This window comes from Lathyrus oleraceus, chromosome 3 (assembly GCF_024323335.1).
Source record: "Lathyrus oleraceus cultivar Zhongwan6 chromosome 3, CAAS_Psat_ZW6_1.0, whole genome shotgun sequence".
In the NCBI taxonomy this organism is placed as follows: domain Eukaryota; kingdom Viridiplantae; phylum Streptophyta; class Magnoliopsida; order Fabales; family Fabaceae; genus Lathyrus; species Lathyrus oleraceus.
In genome coordinates this window covers 514,594,420-514,615,842 of record NC_066581.1, presented here as the reverse complement: position 1 = coordinate 514,615,842, position 21,423 = coordinate 514,594,420, and positions in this window count along the sequence as shown.

Sequence of the window (21,423 nt, the reverse complement as noted above, 5' to 3'; positions counted from 1 at the left end):
GCTCTGACTCTGAGCAACGGTACATCAGAATTCTAAAAGGATCAGAACTATCAGAAGCTCTGAAGCCACATCTCAAGATCTCAGGTTAAGAGAATAACGCAGACGCTGATAATGGATTTCATTATCCAGAAAGAATAACGGCAACTTCAACTTCAAATGGAAAGAACTATATTTGGAAAGAAGTTATTCAGGGAGACAAACTTGTTTTGGCAAGAAACAACGAAGTAATGGCATTTAACTCTCATCAAGACTAAAAATCTGCCATCATTACAACGGTCGTTTTTCACCTCTATATAAAGAACGGCGAACCTCATTGAGAGATATACCTGAACGCACAAAATTACTCAACTCCCTCTCTAATCTTTCACGAGCTTTTGCTCATTACGTGAAAATTCTTATCTGCTCAAATTGTTGTAATACTTGCTTTATCCTAGAAGCACTTTAGATTACAAATTCTGTTTTTACCTCAATTGTTTTAATTCCTCAAGTGACTCTGCACAGTCTGTATACTTGAGAGGACTAAGAGATCTTTCTCTTAGACGTTGGTTGTAATAATCTTTCAAGATTAGTGGATTAAGTCCTTGTTGAAGGCGAAATCACCTTGGCCAGGTGGACTGGAGTAGCTTTGCGTTATAAGCGAACCAGTATAAAATCCTGTGTGATTTTATTTTGCAAAAGCGCTTATTTTCCAAAACAATTCAAACCCCCCTTTCTTGTTTTTCTCACCTTCAATTGGTATCAGAGCTTCGGCTCTGTTATTGATTTTCTAATCAAACACTTAACAATGTAGAGAGATCCAGAACGAGAAAAACTATGGCCCAGACAAACGAAAGAGACAGTTACAATGCTAAGCCTCCTGTTTTTGATGGAGAGAAATTCGATTACTGGAAAGATAGAATTGAAAGTTTCTTTCTGGGTTATGACGCTGATCTCTGGGACATTGTCACAGATGGATACACACCTCCTGTAACTAATGCTGGAGTTGAAGTTCCCAGAAGTAAGATGACAGACGATCAAAAGCGCGTATTCAAGAATCATCACAAAGCCAGAACGATACTTCTCAATGCCATATCCTAGAATGAGTATGAAAAAATCACCAACAGGGAAACAGCTAAAGATATACTTGATTCTCTGAAGATGACTCATGAAGGAAACTCTCAGGTCAAAGAAACAAAGGCTCTGGCTCTAATCCAGAAGTATGAAGCCTTCAAAATGGAGGATGACGAAGCCATAGAGGTAATGTTCTCTAGATTCCAAACTCTTATTGCAGGTCTCAAAGTTCTAGACAAAGGATACACAACTGCAGACCACGTCAAAAAGATAGTCAGAAGCTTGCCAAAGAAGTGGAGACCCATGGTCACTGCTCTGAAGCTATCAAAAGATCTGAACAACATCAGTCTTGAAGAGCTTGTCAGTTCCCTTAGAAGCCATGAGATAGAACTAGAGGAAGATGAGCCTCAGAAGAAGAACAAATCAGTAGCATTAAAGTCCAGACCTGAAAGACGCAAATCTGACAGAAACAAAGCATTCCAGGCCAAAACAGAAGATGCGGATGACTCTGAACAGGAAGATTCTGATGATGAAGAAGAATTGTCCCTCCTGACCAGAAGAGTTAAACAACTCTGGAAAAAGAGGAACAACAACTTCAGAAGACCAAGACCCAGAGGGGATAGATCAGAATCAACCTCAAAAGGTAAAACTAACAAAGATGTTACTTGTTATGAATGTAAAGAAACAGGTCACTACAGGAATGAATGCCCCAAGCTAAAGAAAGACAGCTCCAGAAAAGAAAGCTTCAAGAAAAATCCCCTCAGAACTAAGAAGGGATTAATGGCTACCTGGGATGACAGTGAATCTGACTCATCAGAATCTGACTCTGATGAACAGGCCAATGTGGCATTCATGGCTACCACATCCAGAAACAGTTCAGATGAAGAATCTGAAGAGGTATTTTCTGAACTCTCTAGATCTGACTTAGAATCATGCTTGTCTGAAACTCTTAGCTCATATCAGAAACTAAAACAAAAATTTAAAGCTGTAAAAGATTGCCTTGAAGATAAGTTTGAAGAGTGTGGCAAACTTGAGATAACTATTTCACAACTAAAAGATGAAAACAGAAGTTTGACTTTAGAAAGAAATGCTGCAAAGAAAAAATTTTCAAAACTGGAAGAAGCGTTATCTCAAGCTCCACAAACCTCAAACACGATAATTTATAAATATGAAAAGGCATTTCAAAAGTTTCTGAAAAATGGGATAGGAAGGAGTGTTATGGCATCCATGATTTATGGAGTCAGTCAGAACAATAAAAGAGGAATTGGGTATGATCCTAAGGAAGATAAAACTCCTACTAGTGACCAACCTAAATCCCCATTTTCATATCACTATACACACACACAAGAACAAAAATTTGAAAATGCTAGAAAACCCAAAGTAATAAGAAACTCTGGGAAAACTAATCAGAAAGGACCCAAGAGACTCTGGGTACCAAAAGATAAGATTGTTTATGTTGCAGATACCTTATGCAGCAAAGTTCAAACACCAGTCATGGTACCTGGACTCTGGATGCTCGCGACACATGACGGGAAGAAAGTCTATGTTCCAAAGCCTGGAACTTAAAGACGCTGGATTCGTAGGCTTCGGAGGAGATCAGAAAGGAAGGATCAGAGGCTCCGGAACTATTGGTAATGGTACTCTTCCCTCTATATCTGATGTCCTTTACGTAGAAGGATTAATGCATAATTTGTTATCCATAAGTCAATTAAGTGATAACGGTTATGATGTGATCTTTAATCAAAAAACATGTAAAGCCATAAATCAAAACAATGGTTCTGTCTTATTCACAAGCAAGAGGAAAAACAATATTTATAAAATTAATCTTTCTGATTTAAAAGAACAAAATGTGAAATGTCTGATGTCTGTTCACGAAGAGCAATGGGTATGGCATAGACGCTTGGGCCACATTAGCATGAGGAAACTATCTCAGCTAAATAAACTCGAGTTAGTCAGAGGCCTACCTAAACTGAAGTTCTCTTCAGATGCTCTATGTGAAGCATGTCAGAAAGGAAAATTTTCAAAAACATCTTTCAAAAAGAAAACTATTGTTACTACCTCTAAGCCTCTGGAACTTCTTCACATTGATCTATTTGGTCCTGTGAAAACAACATCAGTCAATGGAAAGAAGTACGGACTAGTCATTGTTGATGATTTCAGTCGCTGGACATGGGTGAAATTCCTTAAACACAAGAGTGAGTCTCACTCTGTATTCACTAGTTTCTGCTCCAAAGTGCAAAAAGAATTTGACTCTAAAATTGTCAGAGTCAGAAGTGATCATGGTGGGGAATTCGAAAATAAATCCTTTGAGGAATTATTTGACTCTAATGGAATATCCCATGATTTCTCCTGCCCTAGAACTCCACAACAAAATGGAGTTGTAGAGAGGAAGAATAGGACACTCCAAGAGATGGCCAGAACTATGATCAACGAAACTAATATGGCTAAGCACTTTTGGGCCGAAGCTGTAAATACAGCGTGTTACATTCAGAATAGAATCTCCATAAGACCTATTCTGGAAAAGACTCCCTATGAACTGTGTAAAGGAAGAAAACCAAACATTTCATACTTTCATCCATTTGGATGTTCTTGCTTTATTTTAAACACTAAAGAACATCTGAACAAGTTTGATTCCAAAGCACAGAAAGGTATTATGTTAGGATACTCAGAACGCTCTAAAGGCTACAGAGTATACAATACAAAAACCAAAATTGTGGAAGAATCAATTCATGTCAGATTTGACGATAAGCTTGACCCTGAAAAGTCAAAGCTAGTTGAAAATTTTGCAGATTTAGAAATCACTCTTGCAGGATCTGACAAAGCTCCAGAAGCAACTACCACTCAGATTTCTGAGGAAATTAATCCTCCATTAATCCCAAAGAAAGCTAAAAGTCGCCTCAACATATCTGAAGAATTGATTCTGGGCAACAAAGACGAACCTGTCAGAACCAGATCTACCTTCAAGACCTCTGAAGAGACTCCTCTGGGACTAGTGTCTCTGATCGAGCCTACGTCTTGTGATGAAGCACTTCAAGATAACGACTGGGTTTCAGCCATGCAAGAAGAGTTAGATCAATTCAAAAAGAATGATGTCTGGGATCTTGTTCCCAAGCCCAGAGGCACTCACGTTATCGGAACCAGATGGGTATTTAGAAACAAGTTGAACGAGAAAGGAGAAGTCGTCAGAAACAAAGCTCGAGTGGTAGCTCAAGGTTACAGTCAACAAGAAGGTATTGACTACAATGAAACCTTTGCTCCAGTCGCAAGGTTAGAATTTATTCGTCTTCTTGTATCTTTCGCTATAAACCATTCTATTAAATTATATCAAATGGATGTCAAGAGCGCATTCCTTAATGGTTACATATCAGAAGAAGTGTATGTCAACCAACCTCCAGGTTTTGAAAATCCAAATTTTCCAGAACATGTTTTTAAACTTAAAAAATCTTTATATGGACTTAAACAAGCTCCTAGGGCTTGGTATGAACGTTTAAGTAACTTTCTTCTGGAACACAATTTTATCAGAGGGAAAGTTGACTCCACACTCTTCTGTAAGAACCTTAACAATGATCTCATGATATGCCAGATATACGTTGATGATATTATCTTTGGTTCAGCTAACGCCTCTGTTTGTCAAGAATTCTATGAGTTAATGCAGGCAGAATTTGAAATGAGCTTAATGCAAGAACTAAAGTTCTTTCTGGGAATTCAAATTAACCAAACTTCAGAAGTCACGTACATTCATCAAAGCAAATACATAAAAGATGTTCTGAAGAAATTTGACATGGCTGAATGCAACTCTGCAAAGACTCCCATGCATCCAACATGCATTCTTGAAAAGGAAGAAGTCAGTAAAAAGGTTTGTCAGAAGCTCTATCGTGGTATGATAGGCTCCCTTTTCTATCTGACTGCTACTCGACCTGATATTCTCTTTAGTGTCTGTCTATGTGCCAGATTCCAATCAGATCCTAGAGAAACTCACTTAACAGCAGTTAAGAGAATTTTCAAATATCTGAAAGGAACTCCTAACCTGGGCCTGATGTATGAGAAAACATCAAAGTATAGACTTTCGGGTTACTGTGATGCAGATTACGCAGGAGATAGATTGGAACGAAAAAGCACATCTGGAAATTGTCAGCTCCTAGGAAACAATCTGGTATCATGGGCCAGCAAAAGACAGTCAACTATCGCTCTATCAACTGCAGAAGCTGAATACATCTTAGCATCACTGTGCACAACTCAGATGCTCTGGATGAAGAATCAGTTAGAAGATCTGCAAATCTTCGAGAGTAACATTCCTATCTTTTGTGATAATACTGCTGCCATTTGTTTAAGTAAGAATCCCATTCTACACTCCAGAGCCAAGCACATTGAAATAAAACATCATTTTATCAGAGACTATGTTCAGAAAGGGATAGTAACATTGAAGTTCATTGACACAGATCATCAATGGGCAGATATCTTTACTAAGCCTTTAGCTGAAGATAGATTTCTTTTTATCTTAGAAAATCTGAACATTCAAAATTGCCCTGAATAAATTGTGCCTCTGAAGATGTAAAATGAGACTCTGACATAAACAAATGAGTTTCTGCCTCTGACTCTGATACTTCTACCAAGTTAAGAAGATATCTGAGTTAGAAATCTCCAGGAACCATTCGTTTGGTATTCCTGAAGATCAGATAAAGCAAACACGTGGAGTGAATTGCGTCTAACCTTGGAACTTCTAGACAGTTGTCCAGAAGTAATTCAAAGGACAGACGTTTGAGATCTCCTCGAGCAGTGTGCATACTGTTGGGATTAGACATTCATTAATGAGCCATAATCATTTCTTCCTCTAAACGTGCTAACTTGGTTTTTGTGTTAACTCTGATTTGCGTGTCGTTTTGCATGCGTTTCTTTTGGGTATTTAAACACTTCTCTCACACTTCACACACACTTCACTCTCACTCACTTGTTCAACCCAAGTTCTCTCAGGCATTTCTGCAAACAGTTCATCTTCTTCCCGTTCTTCATCAACAATGGATTCTCAACAACAATCTGTATTCAACTATTCTCAGCAAATGAACTCCAGCAACGCAGCTCAAAGCACATCTACTCCAACCGTTACGGGCGTAACCACAACACCAGTTTACAAGGAGCCTCACATTCTTGACCGTGAGCCTCATATAAATCTTGCAACTCCTTTCGAGAAACTGGACGTGCTGTGTGAATCCCTGGTGGATTTTAACAACATGAAGAGAAATGGCGTAGACCTCACTGAAGAACTTCATCAACAAGGTTGGGGAAACTACTTTCAACGCCTCTACGGTCCAGTTTACCCTAATCTCATTAAGGAATTCTGGAGGTTTGCTGATGCTGACGATCATTTCATCGTCTTCTACGTTTTGGGTGTAAAAATTGTGATTACTGAAAAGTCAATCGCTGCCTTGCTGAACATGGAGAAAGCTGGAGGAAGAAGGATTTACAACATAAATCCCAGGGCGAAATACATTGCTCATGAAATCAACCCCACAATCTTCAAACTCAACACAGAAGGAAACCCCTTAAAGAACAAGGAACTACATCAGAATCTCCGGGTGTGGCTCAAAATCATTCTGGGTACTATTCATCATCGCCCAGCATCAAACTCATCAGATTACATCAATACAGATCAGAAATGTATTTTGTACTGTATTCATAAAGGTCTGAAGCTTTGCCTCCCTGCACTCCTCTTCAAATACCTCAGAGATTCTGTACGGGAAACCAGGAATAACATGAAACCCAGAACTTACATTCCTCTGGGAAGACTCCTCTCAGATGTGCTGATAGAAAATGGTCTCGTGGACCATATGATAAAACACAACCTCATGGACGACTTGGCAATAGAAACTGGAAGGCCTCTGAACTCCAAGAATCTGAAGAGCATGGGGATTCTGGAGAAGATTCACGTTAAACCTACTCTGGACACTTCTTGGGAAGCCTTAAAAGATCAGAGGTATATGCCAAATGGTCTATGTAAGTTCTACAAGGATGAACCCAAAGAAGCAATTCTCCACTACCTCCAACGTCTGAAGGATGAAGGAGTGGACATATCAGATTTCAGACTGAGCGAACTGCCAGATTCAGCTCCAGACTTCGTGAGGTTTAAAAGAGGTCCATCTGAGAAGGCATCCAAGGCGAAGAAAGCAAAGCTAGGGGAAACTTCTGAATCAAGACCTCCAGCACCTCTACAAGAGTCTTCTGGTAAGTCTGCCTCTACTGCTCCCTCTGTACAGCAACTTGCTTCTTCTACTCCTCTACCAACACCCATCTACACCACATCTGAAACCCCTCCTTCAACAACCAGAACATCTCAACCACTACCCAAATTCAATCTTGCCAATACCTCCCTACCCATATCTGAAGCTGAAGAAATGAATCAAACCACTTCCTCATCCTCAGCCCCAGAATCACCTCCCTATTTTGTCCTTTCCTCTGACACAGAATCCTCTGACCCCACTTCCCCCACTCTAGCCCAACTTCAAACTCTAAACCGTAATCCATAACAACCTCCACCTGAACCTGAAGTAACTTCACCACCGACAGAACAACCAACCGTCACTCCATCTGATGTTCAACCCTCTGACCTCCATACCTCTGACATTACCCCTCCAAACACTTCCGCTGAACCTCCAACTCTCAACCTAAGCCCTCCAAACTCTCCACCTCAACCATCTGAACCAGAACATTCCCTGCCAACCCTAGAGGAAGCAATTATGCTGTTTGCAGGAGCATCAGTTGAAAAGGTCAAGTCTCTTACCATCAACTCTGGTATCAGTGATGATCCTGACTCTGTTAGGACACACTGGAACAGAGTCATTGGCTGGATGACATCTGAGGCCTTTAAACTGAAACACATCTCTGAGCAAGTCAGAAACGACTTCATCAGAGACGCTGAGGCAAGACTACAGGAGCGCTTGGCCAGAGAAGCTGAAGAAGAAGCCAGAAGGAAAGAAGAAGAAAGAGCAAGACAAGAAGAACTTTTGAGGATAAGGGAAGCTGAAGCCAAAGCACTAGCCGATGCTGCTGCTGAAGCTGAAGCACAAACTGCTGCTGAAGCTGAAGCTAAAGCCGCTACTGAAGCACAGAATGCTCTGACTCAGGGGGAGTCCTCTACGTTTGCCCCTCTAGTTCTCAGAACCCTTGAGGAGCTTCAGAAAGAGCAGAAGGAAGTCCGAGCCAGATTGGATCAACAGGACACAGTCAACGCCAACATCCAGAACCTGCTGACTCAACTACTTCAGAGAATGCCTCCTCCTCCCAACCCTTAGGCACTTAGGATTTTTTTTTTGCTTGTTGTTTTTGCTTATCTTTGTCTCTGATGTTTTGTTTTTATCTGGATATATATATATATATTTTTCTTCCTGCTTATTTTTCTATGTCTTTTTGATTCTGACAAAAAGGGGGAGAAATCAAATAGCTCTGATGAAAAATTGCCTAATGCCTCAAGCACTCTGCAAACATATTTTTTCTATAAAATAAATCTATCTAATACTTGACTTAAGAAATTGCAGAAAGGTATCGAGAAACCTCACTGCTTGGAAGCTCTGGTAAGAACTTCTGAACTCCCTAGCCTATCTCAGGGGGAGCTCACTTCTATCTGATCTGATTAACTCTTTATTTTTGAATGTTTCATCTGTCATTTGAGTTTATTTTGTCATCATCAAAAAGGGGGAGATTGTAAGAACAAAAATAGTTCTACAACAGATTCCAAGATTTTGATGATAACAAAGGATGAAACCAAAAATGGCACTCTAACGAAAAGTTCCTAAGTGTGCAGGACTCTAAACAAGAAGAAAGAATTTGATCACGTCATCAGATACAAAATCAAATCAGATACAAATTAGCAGAAGATCAGAAGCATCTGAAGTAGAAACGCGCTCTAGAAGCTCTGACTTTGAGCAACATCATATCAGAATATCAGAAGCATCTGAAGAAAAAGGACGCTCTAGAAGCTCTGACTCTGAGCAACGGTACATCAGAATTCTAAAAGGATCAGAACTATCAGAAGCTCTGAAGCCACATCTCAAGATCTCAGATTAAGAGAATAACGCAGACGCTGATAATGGATTTCATTATCCAAAAAGAATAACGGCAACTTCAACTTCAAATGGAAAGAACTATATTTGGAAAGAAGTTATTCAGGGAGACAAACTTGTTTTGGCAAGAAACAACGAAGTAATGGCATTTAACTCTCATCAAGACTAAAAATTTGCCATCATTACAACGGTCGTTTTTCACCTCTATATAAAGAACGGCGAACCTCATTGAGAGATATACCTGAACGCACAAAATTACTCAACTCCCTCTCTAATCTTTCACGAGCTTTTGCTCATTACGTGAAAATTCTTATCTGCTCAAATTGTTGTAATACTTGCTTTATCCTAGAAGCACTTTAGATTACAAATTCTGTTTTTACCTCAATTGTTTTAATTCCTCAAGTGACTCTGCGCAGTCTGTATACTTGAGAGGACTAAGAGATCTTTCTCTTAGACGTTGGTTGTAATAATCTTTCAAGATTAGTGGATTAAGTCCTTGTTGAAGGCGAAATCACCTTGGCCGGGTGGACTGGAGTAGCTTTGTGTTATAAGCGAACCAGTATAAAATCCTGTGTGATTTTATTTTGCAAAAGCGCTTATTTTCCAAAACAATTCAAACCCCCCTTTCTTGTTTTTCTCACCTTCATATATAGCGGGGCATGTGGGGCGCATCAAGAAGGTTTGAAGATGAAATGGCTCTTGATGCGCTCAGGAGTTTATTGGCCTTCAATGCTGAAAGATTGCATTGAATTTGCTAAAGGCTGTCAAGAATGCCAATTACATGGGGGCATACAGCATGTGTCTGCAAGCAAGCTGCATACAATTGTGAAGCCCTGGCCATTTTGAGGATGGGCTCTGGATGTTATAGGAGAAATAAAACCAGCCTCGTCGAAACAGCAAAGGTATGTGTTAGTCGGCATCGACTATTTCACAAAATGGGTCGAAGCCGTAGCATTAACAAATGTAGACCAAGAAGCTGTGATAGATTTTGTCCAGAGTTATATCATCTGCAGATTTGGCATCCCAGAAACAATTACAATCGACCAGGGGTCAATTTTCACTGGTCGAAAAGTGCAAGATTTTGCAAAAGAAATGGGAATCAAATTACTGACTTCTACCCCCTATTACGCACAGAAGAATGGCCAAGTCGAAGCTGCTAATAAGGTGATCATCAGCCTAATAAAGAAACACATAGGAAAGAAGCCAAGAAATTGGCATAAGACGTTAGACCAAGCTTTGTGGGCGTGTCGAACGTTACCAAAAGAAGCGACTGGAACAACCCCATCTCGACTGGTGTATGGGCATGACGCAGTGTTGCCAGTAGAGATTCAGGTCCAGGCGGTCAGAACCCAAAGGCAGTATGAAATACCTTCTGAAGATTACTAGAGTATGACGACAGACTGAAATGGGAGAGCGAGAGAAGAAACCGGCGACGAGGGACTGTAGTCGGCAACAGGTTGAGTCGGCTCAGCAGAGGCGTCAGCCTGCAGTAAGGAAAAAAATGTGTAAGAGAAGTACAAAAATCCAAAAGAGTAAATATGAAAACAGGTAAATACCTGTGTCGACGCAGGGGAGACTGCATCCTGATTTTCCTTCCCCAAGGCAGCAGCAGGGGAGGTGCCAGTCGACTGTGAACCTCCCACAACTGGATCAGGAACCTTGTCGAGGATGGAAGTGTCGACCACAATAGTGTTGATGTCTTCAGCAGGAACCTCCGGAGTGGGCATTGTATGGTGCCTCTTCTTCTTGGTTTCACCACTCCTGGAGGGAGAGTCATGCTTCTTCCTCTTGTGGCCATGGTGGCTTTTGGATTTATGCTAGGAGGTGTGCTGGAGACACGAAGAGAGGTTATAAGCAGATATTCTAGCCAAAAGAGCAGATAAGCCGACAAGAAATACCTCAGAGCCTGTGGGGGCAAAGCGTTTGTGTTTTTTGGATTTTTTGGAGTGAGAGGAGACAGTGGGTTCTGTCGAACGGTGTTGACCCTGCACACAAGTGAGATATTAGAGACCATGTAGTATTTCCCTTAAGAAGTCACAAGAGTAAATGGAAATGGGACAGATACGTGCATACAGAAGAACTGGGCTTCCTCAAGACTTGAGCAATGGGGCGCTCATCATCATTAGAGGATTTCTCAAGAGCAGCCTGCAAGAAGGGAGAGGATGGCTAAGAATAAAAACAAAAAGCCAAAGGAAACAGCAACTCAGCCAAAGTCGAACCTGAGCCTCTTGTGTCGAAGGAGTAGGTTGCTTAGCAGGTGCAAGACCTATAGGATCTAGAGGGATCGCTGCAAATAAACAAAAGAAACGCAAGTGAGCGACGAAATTCAGCTAAAGGGAAGTGTTAAAATTTCCAGAGAATTGTTACCAAGTTGCGTGGATTCGAACACACTAACATATTGAGGATCAATATGAAGTGGCCCTGAGTAGTCAGGCAGATAATGCTTCGTCGGGACCACTCTGTCGGCCTTTTTCTTAGAGGCGTTTTGTACGTATGAAATGGGACAATAAAACCACACCGGAACCAAATGACCAAAGGCCAAAGCCAAAGGGCTAGATGGTAGAGGAGGGAACTTGAGGTTTCCAAAGTGAAGAGCGTAAAGATACTTGTCTTTCGCGTAACTGGGGATTTTAAGTTTTGGAAGCCTGTCGGTTACTTTCGCCTTTAGTTCGACCGCAGCCTCCCAGATGGTCCCACGAAGATTATCTGGTCGATACACAACTTGGAAATAATTCTGGAAAGCACGAATTTATTTGACATGAAGAGCCTTACACTTGGTCGACTTTGCCTACAAATGAACAAAAGCTTCAGTTAATTCAGATAGTTTGGCCTCAGGAGCGCCAACATAAATGGTAAAATACGACTGCCACCAATCATGGAATTCTTTGGTACAGTAGTAAGTTGGTCGAAAAGGAAGAGAAGGGAGACGTGGTCGGTTTTTCCAAATGGTTTCAAGTTCCTCTTCGATCTCGCTCCAAGGTTGACCGCAGATGATATTGGCGAGCAATTCTTGAGAGGAGAACAGGGATTTAGGAATGAATTGGCAAAGGCCAAATTGCCTGGCCACAAGGTTAGGCTGATAAGCCACTAAGCCAGGATTGCTACTGGAGGTTTCAGCCGACAGGAAGCGAGGGACCAGAAGACGCCTCCAAATGAGGAAGGTTTCATCTCTATGTTCCCCGTCAGTCGGAGGGAAAGGTCTGGTGAGCCACGCAGGACCCTCAGTTCGACGACTGAAAGGGGCCATAGAAGGTAGAAAATCGACTCGGGTCAGCATGATGTTGAACAAAAGTCGAAACACTTGGAGGTCGGGGAAGTTTTTGTCGATAGGCGTCAGAGGGATTAGCCATTTCCAAATAAGGTGTCGTTCCTCTGGGGGACACGCAACCCTCCTCATCCCGTAGGGGGCTATATCTTTGGAGAAAGTGGCATTGAGCCACAACTGCAAAAACCAGAAAGGGCCATGGACCAACACATTTTTCTTTCTGGAGTTATCGGGGTCGAAGAGTCTAATTTGGCAAACAACCTCAGATAGAGACTCATAGAGAGAAGCTAAAATCAGTTGGCCCAAGGCAATGTCACGCTCTTGGTGCAGTTGGGTTGCCAGGAGAGCAAAGTGTTTGGCTACCTACATAGATCTAGAACAGAAGACAGAGCGGGATAGCAAGAGGGTCAAGAAAGCCACATGTTCCTCGTCGGTCACAGGGCCTGCAGAGGTGGCATGATGATCAATAAAATTGTTGTATGTTGGCTTGCGAGAGTCACCAATGTCGAACTTCAAGGAAATTGGCGCTACAGCTTCGCAGTCGAAGACTTCGCCAGTCGGTTTCAAGCCAGTGATGGCAGCAATGTCCAGAAGTGTCAGCGTGATCATGCCACACTTAGTATGGAAGGAGTTGGTCGAACTCTCCCAGAATTGAAGGGCAGCTAATAACATGCCACAAGATTGGGGAGGGCCACAACGGGCAATCTGTAAAAGGGTGTAGATGCATGTCCGTTTCCAATGGTCGATTTTTTCTGATTCCAATCGGTCCATCCAAGCATAAAACTTAGGACAACTTCTGGGAGGAGCAGTCCTGAAGTTCCTGTCGACGTAGCGAAGGGAAAAAGGTTGTTGAGCAGAAATCACAGGTTCAGAAATGTGACTGGAGGGGAAAAGGGAAAAATCTGTCCTGGTAATCTCCGGGTATCGGTTTTCTGGGAGAGGACCTAAGAACGCTAAAGGTTCATCAGCCAAAGAAAGAGGAATTAATACCTGAGAACACCAGATTTTTGCTTTCTCTTCTGCAAACGGAGGCTCAGGAACATACTCCCTGCCATCAATGTTGATAGGATGCGTGAGTTTAGCAGCAGAGGGTCTGTTGGAGCTTGCCATGGAGAAAATGGAAGATTTTCGTTTGGGAGAAGAAGAATTTTCACAGAGCGCAGGAGATAAGTAAATGCTGAAGCAAGAGGGCGAAAAAAGAGAAGAAGAAGAAGGAGTGAGGGTTTTATAGGGGTTAAACCCTGAGCAGAGAAGAGTGAGCGTTAGAGCTTCCATTTTCGACACGTATGCCCATATTCCCACGTTTGCAGACACGACAATCGAAAATGGCATCTCTGGGGGGCATTTTGTTACCACGAAAAATCTCTAAAGGATGCTAAAAGCATAGTTAGTGATAGAGTCCTATGAATTTGGGGGTTGTACCCCATCAGGGGATGAAGAGGTGTTTGAGGCAAATAAGAGTGAGAAAAACACAAGTCAAGGGTTGAAGTCGACAGGAGAACATGTTTGGTCGACAGGCCATTCTGTCGATTGAGGTGAAGTCTGAGACTTAAAGAATTTTTCTTTTATGCCAAAGGCGTAGAAGACAGCGTCTTCCTAGCATCTGGGCGGGAGAAATTTGAAATTTAAATAGCTAGCGGTTACAAGAAGAATAAAGAGAGCCAGAATCTGGAGCAGTTGGCAAGACGTGAGGGCAGCGGTTTGGTAGATCGTGTGTGATTGCAGGTCACAGGAACCGGATGCCAAGTCATGAACCTCATCCCCAAGCGGTTGACAAAGTCTCTCCTCAGCAGAGCATGTCCCCCAGTAGAGTTGCACCTTGTATCCCTGGCAACAACGGAGTAGTTGCATACCCGACAGACAAGAGGGTGGTATTCCCGGTGCTCATCCCATTTCCCAGCAGATTATTTTTAACAGATTTGTTTTGATCCTCAGCCTGAGGACGATCAGCAAGTTCATATCCCCAGTAAAGGTCGATTCCTACGACATTTCCTCAGGAAGTGCTTTCCCCACAAACTCTCCTCACAGAGCCTCGTCAAGAAAAGTTCTCGTAGTTGATACCCCCCAGCAAGGTCAACTTTTCAAAGAAAAAAAGGAGAGCCGATTTATTTTCGGTGGCTCCCCGGTCCCGGCAGACGGATCATTCCCCACAGAGCATTCAAGGATTGATACAGCGATCCGTTCCCTACCGGAGTTTGCTTCCCCAAGCAGATTTCTTTTCGCACCATACATAACATTTGCATTTGCATGCATATCATATCAAGAATACACATAAGCTGATAAACAGGTTCTTCAAAGCAGACTGAAGAATTACTTTACAACCAAAGTCATGAGATTCAGCCAGAGGATCGAGTGCATGTGATCCAGCATGAGGGCCAGTTCAAAGATTCAGCCTGAGAATCGTTTTCCAAAGAGCCAGCCTGAGGTTCAACTTGAAGATTCAGCCAGACAGTCGCCTGCAAGCGTTATTTCCCCATCAAGCCAGCTAGAGGGATAGATTGACAATTCAACAGAAAATCAACCTACAAGAGGATCCAGCCCGCGGATTGCAATTTAGAAAACAAAAGTCTAATTGAAGGGTCGTTACGACATGTTCTAGCCTGAAGAATATGTACGAAGCCCAAAAAGTGGAATATTCTCGAAGCTGCATATCTAATATGAAGATTGGGTGTAGATTTCGAAAGAGGGTCAACCAGCGCATGCCTCAGATGCGAGATCCTGATGATGGGAATTTATCATCAAATAGATCCAGATCTAGCCAGAAGATCGAAGTCAGGTCTAGCCCGAAGACCGAAAATAGATTCAGCCAGAGAATCAAAGAGAATAGATTCAGCCAGAGAATCGAAACAATCCAGATCTAGCCAGAAGATCGAAGTTAGGTCTAGCCCGAAGACCGAAAATAGATTCAGCCAGAGAATCAAAGAAAATAGATTCAGCCAAAGAATCCAAAAGAAGATCTAGCCAGAAGATCGAAGTCAGGTCTAGCCCGAAGACCGAAAATCAGATTCAGCCAGAGAATCGAAACAAGAAGATCTAGCCAGAAGATCGAAGTAGATTCAGCCAGAGAATCGAAACAAGAAGATCTAGCCAGAAGATCGAAGTAGATTCAGCCAGAGAATCGAAACAAAAAAAAGATCTAGCCAGAAGATCGAAGTAGATCTAGCCAGAAGATCAAAATCGTATCCAGCCCGAGGATCAAAATTAATATCCAACCAGAGGACTAAATTGAGTATAGATTCAGCCAGAGGATCGAAACTCCAGGTTAAGTCAGAAGACTGATTCAGAGTCAGCCAGAGGATCGGAAGAACAATGAACAGCGTGGTGTATTTCAACATTTTTGCGGTGTTCTCAGAGTGCAAATTTTCGGTCTGTCTTTGGTATTCAATCACAGCTCACCCTGTTTGTCTGATAAGCTGTTCGCTTTCATCCTGCTCGGGTTAGCTGATGATCGAATAGGGGCAGCTGTAACACCCCAAAATTTGCCCTCCTCATTCATGCATTTATTTTTAGGTCATTTAGCATTTCATATTGCATTTCATCATGTCAATCAGAATCAGATCCAAGAAGCTTGAACATCATCCAAGACATTTTGTGGTTTCTATCCAGGTGATCAGTCAACACAAGGGAAAGACTTGAGTACTTCCAACAGGTTCAAATGGGGTCTATTCATCATTCCAAATGCTAATCTTGAAGGAGCAAAAATATGTTCCCGGGCTGTCATGCTCACTAGGCGAGCAGAATGGTTCGCTTAGCGAAAGGAACTGTCATGCTTGCTAAGCGAACAGATCCTTCGCTAGGCGAAGCGCGCGCGTTTTCAGAATAACAGAAAGTCATGGGCTTGAGTTTCCCTCATTTGAGCCCACCAAGCCACGAAAATCAGGTTATAAATACCAGAGTTTCAGGAGAGAAAAAAGAGAGGAAAAAAGAGGTAGAGACAGAAACCTACGAACTAATCTGCAGCAGCCTCCAGACAGCTCTGAAAAGTTCACTCTGACTCACACACTTTTTCACCTCCATCTCACGCAAACCCTAACATTGCTTTGCAAACCCAGCCGTGTCACTCGATTTTAATCGATCTCTCCAATCAGGTTTGCCTTTTTCCTATCACTTTATGCTTCTAATTTGAATACTCTGAATGTATGAGGTATTATCGTGAGGTTTTGCATGCGGGTTTAGATATGCATGAATGTGTAAAATAATGCTTTGAATGTCTGATCACTTGATTTCTGAAAGGGATACCATAGGGTTTGGAGTCCCTAAAATCGTACTGTTATCAATGGGAAATCCAGAACCCGCAAGCGTTCGCTAGCACCATCGCTAGGCGAGCCTGCAGCAAAGCTTCGCTAAGCCCTCGCTAGGCGAAGCAGCAGCGATCGCGACAGCAGTTGCTTTTCTGTCTGCTCTAATCTGTTTTGTGTTTGGCATGGCATTGTTTTCTCCTGATTCCATCCTGTTACTCTAACCTGTTTGTTGAGTTTTTGTGAGGGCTCACATACTCTTGCAGGGATAGCTTGCTTGGTGTTTCACTTTATTTGTGGGATACCACCTGGAGGTTTATTCCGATTACCTATACTGATTCACTTTCTTTGGTGGTGCTAGCTTGAGGGATCTCCGGGTTTCTTGTGTCGTTAGTTGCTATTACTTCGGATTCTTATCCGTGCGGTAGATCTTTTAATCTCTTTATCTTTCCCGCATTTTACCGCTTTCTTAGCTGGAAGACCTCAAAAGGAGGCAATGTTTTCTTTTGTTTGTTTACTTTTGTGCCCAAAGACCTCCCAGAAGAGGCACCAGTGCTAAAGACCTCCATGAAGAGGCAATCGACGGATAAAAGGGATTAGTAGTCAATCCCCCGTTATTCAGTGCGTCGTTCTTTAAGATCACACTATGTGTCGATGCTTCAGAATAAAAGCCCAAGATCTTTTGTCCGGTCAGTCAGTGGAGAGGGTTCCATCTTTCTGAACCCCCATGCCTTGTCATGAGCTCACCCTGTCCAGGGTTAAGAGCTATGAGGTCGTACCCTCATTACCCTTCTGATCTGCTCACCCTGACGTTCAATGTCAGTGGTTAAGAGCCCGTTTGATTACCCTTCCATGGCTTGTTTGTCGAGGTTGATATGACCCCTCTTGACTAAAGCCCTACCCTTGTATGTTTTGAGCCCCTTGTTGGCGTGTTTACTTTATGCATGTTTGTTTTGTATGGTGTGATCGTCTCCCCATAGGGTTGCTAGGCTTCGTATAGTCTCTCGTTTACATGTCAATTAAGGTAGCGTGGTTTCTTCGTCTAGGACTGCCTTTTTGCATGAGCATCCCTAAAACACCAACAACTCATTGATTTTTCTTCTCCTAAGAACACGTTAACTCCTTCTACTACAGGCGAGTAAGTCTCCAAAGGTCGAGCATCTGGTAGATTGCGTAGTAACGTCGTTCACCCCAAAACACAACCAAACCCATAGTTAGCCGAACTACGGCTTGCTCTGATTCTCATTCCAGATGAGATACGTAGGTATAAGACGTGATTTCTTATCGAGCACACTTCCCCTTAACCCATAGGTAACCGAGCTACGAAGACTCTGATTCTCATATTCAGATGAGATACGTATGCAGTGGATGCGACATCCGTGCGAGTCATTTTCTTTAAACCCCTTTTTAGTAAATAGTACATTAGATAAACCCACACCCTTTAGACAAGAACAACAAAAGTGGATCCCGTAGAGTACTACGGATGCGTAGGGGTGCTAATACCTTCCCTTCGCATAATCGGCTCCCGAACCCAAGATTTGGTTGCGAGACCTTGTCTTTTCCTTTCCTTTTTCCAGGTTTACTTCGAGCGTTTCCTTTCCCTCCTTTGGGGATAAATAACGCACGGTGGCGACTCTTCTGTCTTTTCCCTTTTTCGCCAGTTGTTTTGTTTTTTTCGCACTCCTATTTTTTTAGGCTGCGACACCTAGCCAGAGAAGCTGAGGAACAGGAAAGGAAGGAAGTTGAAGAGAAAGCGCGCCAAGAAGAACTTCACATAATCAGAGAAGCTGAAGAAAAGGCTGTGGTTGATGCTACTGCTGCTGAGGCTGAGGCAAAAGCTAAAGCTGATGCTGAAGAAGCTGCTGCCAAAGCCAACGTTGATGAACTGACTCAGGGGGAGCACTCCAACTCTAGGTTCATCCCTTTGGTCTTGAAGACTCTAGAGGAACTGCAGAAAGAACAACAGGTACTTCAGGCCAGGCTGGATCAACAGGACTCAGTCAACGTCAACATTTAGAACATGTTGTCCCAACTGCTCCAAAGGATGCCTCCGCCCCCAAACCCTTAGTCACCTTGGCTATTCGCTTGTCGCTTTCTCTGTTTTGTTATTTTCTCTTTGCTTTCTGCCTTCTGACGTATGTGCTTATCTGTAAATGCTTCTTTATCAATATCAACCTTTTTTGTTGCTATGTCATTTTGATTCTGACAAAAACGGGGGAGAACTAAAACAACTTTGATGAAAACATAACTAAATCCTCTCAAGCACTGCAAACATTTTCAATAATCTATTACTAAATCATGACTAAAGATATGCAGGAAAGTAGCTAAAGCACTAAACCAAGGGAGGTCCGGTAAGAACATCTGAGTTATCCAAGGATCTAACTCAGGGGGAGCCCACTTTTCTATCTGATCTAAGATTTTCTTTTATGTTTCACCTTTACTCTGTATTGTTTTGTCATCATCAAAAAGGGGGAGATTGTAAGAATAAAGTTGGTTCTACAAATATATCTCTAAGATTTTGATGATAACAAAGGATGAAACAAAATGGTACTCTAACGAGATTTTCTCTTAGTATGCAGGACTCTGATCAAACATCAGATAGAAAATTACATCAGATAGAAAATATTCGATTATCAGATGCTACTCAGAAAGAATGTGTCTCGAAGACTCTGATTCTGATCAACGTAGATACCCAATGCAACATAAAGAAGCCAGACTCTGACAAAAGAATACTGAATCCAGACTCTGAATCTGAAGAAGTCTAGAGTATTGAGAAACTCTGATACAGTTAGACATATTTATCCTCTAAAGGCAAACTCTGATCTAGCAAGACTCTGATGTAGACTCACCATCTCAAAGTGTGTAACCGAAAAGAAATCTGTATTTGGAAAGAAACTATTTCAAGAAGGAAATAATGAGGCTCTCAAAACTGTTTTAGAAAGAAACAAGGAGAGTAATGACATTAAACATTCTTCAATGACCAAGATTTTATCATCACTCCAACGGTCCTTCACAACGACTATATAAAGGATGAAATACTTCATAAGAGAACACACCTGAGACACACAAGAAATTTCATTCTCTCACATCTTTCACGAGCTGCTGTTCTTACGTGAAAAGCTATTGTTCTTACAACTCTGTAATTCTTGCTTATTTGTTAGAAGCACTTTACATTACAATTTATATTCTTGCTTGAACTACTTCCTCAAGTGACTCTGCGTAGTCTGAATACTTGAGAGGGCTGAGAGATTATTCTCTTAGACGATTGGTTGTGTAATCTTTCATGATTAGTGGATTAAGTCCTTTTTGAAGGCGAAATTACCTTGGCCGGATGGACTGGAGTAACTTTGAATTTCAAGCAAACCATTATAAAATTCTATGTGATTTCCTTTTTATTCTGTGTGTGTCTGATTTCTGAAAAAGTTTTTATTTCCAAAACAATTCAAACCCCCATTCTTGTTTTTCTCAACCTTCAGGATAGACTCAAAGCAGTGGAAAAAAATATCTGTCACCAGTTAGGATGAACATATCAAGGATATACTTCCTGGGGAAATGTGAAAACAAATTCGTTGGGGATAAAAAAGAGTTACTTTTACCGGGTATTGGGCAAGAAGCAACAAATTTCCAACTAAGAAGAATACTACCAGTTACTGGATAATAAACTCTTAGGAAACCAAAAGCATCTATCTAGGTAAGATCTAGAAAGAAACGGTCAATCAGGACTCAACCCAATGAGGATGTAGCTCAAGGGGAGTGGTTCCATCCAAATACTCGACTGTGGAGGAAACTGAAATAATAATCATCCACGAGGAAATAACTTAGTGGGGAAGAGAGAAAGGTTAAATTCTTTCCGCTTAGGGGGTCGACACTCTACAATTGAAGGAGGACAGGCACACCAAATTTGTACGGGGATAAAGTAACACCATAATAGAGAATAAGAATTACAAGAATGAATTAACAAGTGCAAAAAATGAAGTTGTATGAATGCATATATGTGTGTGTATATGTGATTATGCTGACAAAATAATCTCAAAGGATACAAAGATGTCGCAGACTTAAATCATCGATACAATTCTCGACCAATCCCCAAAAGAGGGAAACAACTGCTGAAGAAGAGAGATCAACATCCCAAAGGCTAAACCCTAGATGGGGAAGGAGGAGATCTGCTGAGGAAAGTGTTACCGATTCTGCGGGGAATTTTAGGTCAACACTACATCAAATGGGAGACAACCCCGCAAAGGATAAACATAAATAGCTGCTCGGAAACCAGGAGGAAACTCTGACTGGGAGTGAATCTGATTGCGACTAGCGAGGAAACCAAAGTCTTGCCGGAACCATGCGAACTACTACACTCCGTTGGAGAACAAGTATAAACTTGGCTGGGGAATAAACACCAACTCAGCTGGGGAGAAAGGAGAATTAACCGCCTGGAGAAATCAACAAACACCGGGTGCTGAACACTGCTGCCGGAGATGAGAGAGAAATCGCGCCTACTGCTTGGGGAGAACCAATGATGTTCCACACTTAGGGCTTACTGCTTCCGAACCAATGTTGATATTCCCTTTTGAAATCGATTGCTTAAAATTAATGCTTTTATATGATTAAGAAAATATGATTTTGATTAAAATTTTAATTTTCAAAATGATCATAATAAAATTTAAAACTATTTGGCTGAATTAAACAAGAGTAGAAACAATTGGATAAAAGCTCAACTTTATTTAATAGAATGGTAGTCTATAAATGACAAGACTCCATAGATCTTTACAAAGTTGAAAGTGGCAATTTACATGGAAAAGGGTTACATTGAATACAATGA